Source organism: Cupressus sempervirens, chromosome 10, assembly GCF_028749045.1.
Source record: "Cupressus sempervirens isolate cs-2001-9-10 chromosome 10, ASM2874904v1, whole genome shotgun sequence".
NCBI lineage: Eukaryota > Viridiplantae > Streptophyta > Pinopsida > Cupressales > Cupressaceae > Cupressus > Cupressus sempervirens.
In genome coordinates this window covers 936,027,212-936,034,919 of record NC_143127.1, presented here as the reverse complement: position 1 = coordinate 936,034,919, position 7,708 = coordinate 936,027,212, and positions in this window count along the sequence as shown.

Genomic DNA, 7,708 nt, shown 5'->3' with positions numbered 1-7,708 from the left:
GTAGGTCAAAATGACGTTTGGGGATGCTAGGGATATGATTATGCTATGACAAGGGTATATGGAAAGTTTTGAACTTAGATAAAACCTTTTGAAAGTATTTTGCCTAAGAGTTTAACCTTGTGATAAAGGACTTTGGATCTTAACCAAAAACTGACAAAAGATGAAAAGATCAAATTGATAAAAGATGAAAAGGTCAAATATATCAAGACAGATAAATTTTGACCAAAGAAAATGATAAGCAAAGATAAAAGGACTAGTAAAGATCCATTATCCGTCAACACTAGGAGATACTCTAAGACTTATACTTTTTCTAGATTTTTGACTAAATTCAAAGGTTTTGGGGGTTCAAAATGACATTTCGAGGACTCAAAATGATGGTGATGCTGAGTGGATATGTGATATGGACAATGCCTATGATGCAAAAGGGGATTTTGGGTCAAGTGCAGAACAGGGAGGTCTAGAGGCTCCTAGATGCAGTTTTGGGGTCCTAAAGTGCAGTTTGGAGGCCCAAAATGGTCATGCAAGTACCCAAGTGTGCCCTAATAGTGCCAAGTGCACCCTAATAGTACCAACTACATCATTGATGCACTTGGAGCCAGTTTGGGCACAGTTGGTAGTTTCTAGGCATAGTTGGTAAGCTAGGAAGAATGTTTGTTGATTTTGAGGGGTATGGTTATCAAACTGACATGCCAGGAAGCCAGGATGCTGGGGTTGATGTTAGGATGGGTTGGGAGATGAAAAATGAAGGTTATGAAATATAGAATGATGTCTTAAGTGAAGGTGATGACGATTAGGTGCTGTAGAATGCAGATCCGGGCAAGCTAGTGCAAGGGGAGCTAACCAGGTACCTAAGGACACTGTTGAAGCCCCAAAATGTTATCTGGAACCTAGAACTAGATCTTAGGACCACCAAGTGCACCCAGACAATGCAGACTATGTCAATGATGCAGTTGGGGCCTAGTTGGGCGCAGTTGGTAGTTTCTAGGTGTAGTTGGTAACCTGGGCTGAAACTGAGGCAATTCTGGAAGCTATGGTTTCAGGATTGATGTCACAGAGAGGTAAATGGTAGAGGATGATGATTAGGACACCCAAAATGATGAATAAAGTGGTCAAGATGATGGATAAGTATGCAAAGATGCAAGGTGGTGAATGCAAAGTGTTGATTCTAAGATGGGAATGCAAAAACTAAGGAAAGTAAAACTGAACCTAAATGGATGTAATATGAAAAGTAATAGATACTAAATGAGGACTAAAAGGTGCAATATGAAGTCTATATGATACAAGAATGAAGCCTGGACTAGGGTGAATGCAAGTGAAATCTATGCAAATATGAGATCTCCGTTTTGCCAAGCACATTTAAGAGCACAAGTCGCCATGTTTTCCAAGGTTCGAGTGTGTTGAATCAATGTTTTCAAAGTTTGATAAGGTTGAAATGTTTTGGCAATGTGTGATGTTTTGACAAGTTCAAATGATATCCAAGGTGTAAATTTAAAAGTTTGGCTTTTATCTTGATTATGTTTTACACACACGCAAGACACATTAAGACAAGAATAGCTGTTGTAAAAGTTAACAAACACACCACAACCTAGGCTTTTAGGATTGTATCCACTGAATTCCTACTTGAACTGAAGTTCAGCCGTGCTTATCCAGAGCGGACAACCTAGGATCTTGGCACCATAGGCTCCCCCTTACAGTGCACTCACTTCTCGGGGCTACCAAGATCCGCTTCCCAAGGGGCATGACTTCCCAAGGGACTGTTGCCTCTACTAAGGACCACGAGAATGTAGGATGTTTTCACAGGCATGGGTGACCCCTTGAGCCAGTGGATAGAAAGGATTTTGGCCACCAAAACATGGTTTTTAGTAAGGGCATTCTGTTCGGCAAGTTAATGATAAACTTTCACAGAAGGTCTCCTAGCCCTGAGAACCAGGGTTTGATGCACCACAAGGGTACTGGAGGAGAGCTATCACGCAGCAATACTGCTGACACAGCTTTCACTGTAATCAAGTTTTATATAGCGGCTGGAACGTTGACCTGGTTTTGGCCTGTTACCGCTCTGAGGTCGTCCCTTGGCATACCCAATATCGAGTATCTTGGTCCAAGGCAGGCCTCCTATAGAAGTTACACAGATTTCTCTTACACCTAAGATCCACGAATGGCGAGGGGAGAGGATACGTCCAATGCAACTCCTAGGGATCTAACACCATAGACACGCTAGGCAAAAAAGAAAAAGGTTCTTTTTAAGCACCAAACGAAATGTTATCTAATCTAGGAAATCCACACACATAGTTTTGAAAGACACACAAAGTCTTCGACAACGTCCTGCAAACAAAGCATTAGTAGTTTATGATCATGTCTTCATCCCATGATTGCCACATGCTGCAAATAGACCATCAGTAACACAAAAATCACCTAATCTATGTCCTAGAGAGTGATAGGAACTTGAAATGCAGATTTTGATTGGTGCATGTGCTTACTGTGAACCTAGGTGTGCTCCGACAGTGCAAATTGCTCCCCAGAAGGCCAAAATGGCTCTGAACATCCCCAAGTGTGCCAAGACAGTGCAGAGTGCACCCTAGGACAACAAGCTAACAGAATGCATGAAACAATAGCATATGAGCATTTTACTGGACCCCCTAATTCATCTAGGTGTGAAAAAGAAGAGCAGATAGTCGTTATACCCTTCCAAGTGAGCTCCTTCCTTGCACCTACAAGCACAAAACAAGAAAACCCAAGTTAGATATGCATGATTCACGTCGGGTTCACCAAATGTAGGACTAGAAAATGGGCTAAAAGCATAACATACTATGAGCAAATCACAAACTCAATAATCATACGTTAGCACCCACTAGTCTACCATGAAAGCCAAACTAAACAAAAGAAAGCAAACATAATCAAAAACTCCCTTTTCTGTTTGTAGCTCCCATGTCCTTCTTTCTTCTCCAAATGATTGTAGCTCCAAAGTTGCCTATAGTGCACACAAAATTGAAGCAAAAGCCTATGATAGTGATAATGCCATGAGAATACTTGAAGTGTGATTTTATGTGAGAGAGAGAATGCAAAATGCAAATTAGTAGAGACTCAAAAACTCAAAGATTCAAGGACTCGAGACTTAAGCATTCTAGATCTGAAATGAGAGGAAGGGTGTCCATTTTATAATTTTCATGTAGGGTGAGAGCATTGGATTTGTCACCCACAGACATGCGATGTGGCAAGAGATTCCTATGACGCATATGACAGAATATGCCAAATGTAAGATTTTATGACACATGAGAGTCAAATTTGGCTAAATGTGGAAGATAATCTATGATGCGTCATAAGATTCCTCAACCCACTTAAAGCCAATAATCTATGACGAATAAGCCAAATAGGGACATGCGTAAGAGGTAATAATAATTCCTATGACACATATGATAGAATATGCCAAAAGTAAGATTCTATGACACACGAAAGTCAAATTTGGAAGAGAATCTATGACGCGTCATAAGATTCCTCAACCCACTTAAAGCCAAGAATCTATGACGAATAAGCCAAATAGGGACATGCGTAAGAGATAAAAATATTTGATTATGACAAATCTCAGCCAAGTGTCAAAGGAGAATCCACGAGGTGTCACATCCAAGTGTCATGATGATGAAATATTTTATGGAATATTTGAATTAAAAATCCTTTTATTCCACAAAATAAGAATTAGTAGAAAATGGAATTAATGATGGAAAATAGAACTTAGGAAATTGTAAATTTCCATGGTTTGCAGATAATGAATCAATTAATTAATTGAGGATGATAATCAGGAAGAATAATTAGTGAGAATAATAGAATTAAATTATGGGTTATTTAATCCTATAGAGAAAATTAGTAGATGATTGGCCAAATTGATTAAATGAATGCGACAGTATCTTTTGATGAAAATGTGATGATGATGGATATCAAATAAGATGATGAAAAGGTAGACCAAAGCCATGGTCAAATTAATTGATAGATCGAAATTGATAACATGCCAAGGACACATGACATGAATTAATTGATATGTAACATTTAACCGACATTGTAAATGCTATAGGATTGAAATTGATTGATAAGGTTTGATCATAATAACACTGACAGACATTGTCAATATTATTAAAATGGTTGATGATGCCATGATCTGACATTGAAAGCCTCAACAACATCAAAGATTGAATGACATGAATGATAGTTTGACCTAGCACTGAGAGCCACGACAGTACTAAGGTCAGATTGAAAAGATTGATAAGTTGATAGGTTTCCAAGACATTGAAAGCCACAACAATGCCTAGGAGTGGATAAATGATGATTGATTTGGGATGTTTGATATGTTTTGGGTTGATTAGGACCAATTTCGAGTGATTCTGAGTTGATTTGGGGTGATTCCGAGTTGATTTGATATGATTCCGAGTTGATTTGATATGATTCTGAGTTGATATGAAATTGATACGAAAGGGGATACAAATGATGAAATATGGTCAATCTGGCCAAAAAGATCAAAGTTAGTAGAATGAGAAAATGGGACAAATTAGTATGAAGAAGTGATGAAGTCGTAGATGCGAACCATTTTTGAGCGTCTACACCTTGGTCAAGCCCTAGGTTAAGGAAATAATCGTAATTGAGAAATGTAAATGTAAATGACTAAAAGATAAGATAAATGTTAGGATTCACATTGTTTGTATGCATGTAAATGTAATTTAGATCTTGAATTAGGAATGTAGGGTATCTTTATTCTTTGCAAAAAATCTACCATAATCCCATCATGGTGCCATGGTATAAAAGTGCATCACTGAGGAAGATTATAAATGCTTCAATATAGATATCCTCCCTTGATGGCCAACAATAAGTTGGATCTTGAAGAGGAAATTCTCACAAAGGATTCTTCAATGCTAGATATAAATCTCCTTACTTGAATGCTTGAAAAACTTGAACTCCTTGAATGCAAAAGGCAAAAAATTTCACTTGAGAGCAAGAGCTTGAGTGCATGAATGAATTATGAAAATGAAGCCTCCAAGTCTCCTTATATATGAGTTTTCAAGCAAGAAAACAATAAATGTTGATTGGATAATGGTCAAAAACTAATTAAACCCCTGAAGCCTTTCAAGCCTTGAGCTTCAAATTGCAAAGAACTAGGTCGGCTTGGGTTGACTTGGTCTAGAACTAGGTCAGCCTAAGTCAACTTGGTCCTGGAGGTCTAGTCTCGGGTGGCATATAAAGCAAGGGTAGGTGCCAGAAAAATAAGGGTTGAAAGAAAAAGAAGATAGGAGAAAAAAGAGACCAAGCACAAGCATATCCATGGTCTGAAGAGGGAATTATGAAGAAGGAGATCAAAGGTCTTAAAATGCAAGTGTGTCCATTTTAAGATGGTACATAGAGTACCACCCAAATACAAGAGCTGAAACCTTCAAATAAAAAAAGAGAGCTTTGGTTGAGCTGGAGTCCCTACCTTATAAGTGGAAGACAATAGAAGATAATTTTTTTCCAATAAATAGAAAACTTTCTAAATAATTAAACAAAAAGTCAAACAAAAATGAAAATAAATAATAATGATGACTAATATTGAAAAAGAGAGTATATATTGAAATAATAGAGTAGGTAGAATACTATTGGTACATTTGAATGTAAATTGTTTTGATTGTTAAGTTATATTTTAAAAAAATTACAATATAAAGTATAATAAATAAACAATATAGTTGTAATCAGATTATTTTATATTATAGAAAAAATATTTTTTATTAAAGGATTTCTTCTTCTTCTTGAACTTTATAGGACATTCTTGTTAAATCTTATAAAAAACTCATACTTTTAAATATAATTATCAATCTAGGAAAAAACTAATAAAAATGAAAATGTAAAATGTTAGTTTATTTTCTTTCATTCAAGTATGCATTTGATGTTAGATTTTGCAAAATGGAAGCAGTGTGATTAAACCATTTGGCGGAATTTTTTTTGATTTATTGTTCATTCCAAAGGTTTTCTGGCAAAGGTTGAGCGATGATGTATAAGAGATGCAATGTCATCGGCAATGAGGAAGGCAATATAGATTTACATCTGTCTTCATGGTCAACAAAGGAAGAAGCTCTTAAGTTAAAAATTATAAGATTCATTTCAAATCTCATTAAGATAACCTTATGTATTTCCATATGATGTGTGCAAATTGTATGCAAGCGATGCCTTATTGCCAATAAGAAGACATCATTAAGATGAATTGCACTCTGTGGTTTCTCTTCTTTTATCGAATTATGGGCCTTTCAATAGAAAAATAAGATAGGATCATACACATATGGGTAAAGAATATTTGTTACAATAATGTTCTACCTTTTACCCTGGAAATATTTAAACAAAGAGGAAAGACAGGGTTTGTTGAATTGGGTTCTAACTTTTCACCTAGACAAGCATCTATAAGGGTTGCCATGTTGACAAAGTGTTCAACACTCTTTTTGGGATTCATGACAAGGGCTTAATCGCCTCCTATGTACTATAAGTTGAGTGGTTGTATCAAGCACTTACAAATTAGTCTTTTGGTGCAACAACAACCCCACTCTAATAAGTGGTATCAAAGCTTGGTCACAAGTTTGAATCCTCAAACACTCGGGTAACGCTAAGGGGAAGATTGTTGGAAAAATGTTCAATGCTCCCCTCAGGATTCACGACAAGGGCTAAGCAACCTTTTGTGTAATATAAGTTGAGTGGTTGTAGTAGACACTAACAAATTGGTCTTTTGGTACAATGACAACCCTACTCTAACATGCCAAACTTACTAGAACAATAACAAGAGTAATCACATACATCATTAAGTAGAATCACACTTTATTTATGAAAATAAAATGAACTAGTCCTATTTTTGCATAATCATATACTTCTAGAGTCATTTTGATCAATGTTTTCTAGTTGGTAGACTTGTGTGTGTTAGCTTGGCTTGGTGCAACTATATTGGAATGGCAATCATTGCAATGAAGTGGAGCATGAGATTGAACCTTGCCCATGGTGTCGTCAGCAGGCTCCAAGTCCTTTGCTTGAATGTTTGGAACATAAATAGCATGCGATCTTGTTGAAGGAAAGACTCAGGGAGGGGAGAAGAAATGGCTTCGTTTCACCTAGGGTTTCTTCCATTTTCCCTGTCCACTGCCGTTGTCTGCTCCAATAGTCTTTGATCATTTTTGCCAACACTATGAGTGAAGTAGAGTGCGAAAGCCCTTATTTTGGGTGCCATTTTTGACATCTTCAACTCATCGATAGATTCAATCACTATTTCCATGCTTATCACTTCTATCATTTGTGTTCCCATTCTTGCAAAAGGATGGATTTCTCTGTGTTGGAATTGCACAACTGCACAAGATAGCTATTTCCTTGTTGAATGAAAAGAAAATCTCATGCAAACATGGACAAAACTTCCAACAAAATGATGTTTTCATAGGGAAATTTTATTTTGAGGCCTTTTTCTGCATTTTCTTGTCTGTAGTAGAATTTTTTTTGCTTTCTAAAAACGAGGTTGAATCCTACGCCTGCTATCGTTGCATCAATTACAACTTCTTCCATTGTTTAACTTGTAGAGGTTACACCAGTGAGAAGAAGACCTGTTAGGGACTGGAAATTAATTTCTCGTGTCACAAAATTAATTTGAACCCTACTAAAATTCAAACTAGCCAATTAGAATTTAGAAACTAGTTTATACAAAATGATTTAAGAAATTAACAATTTA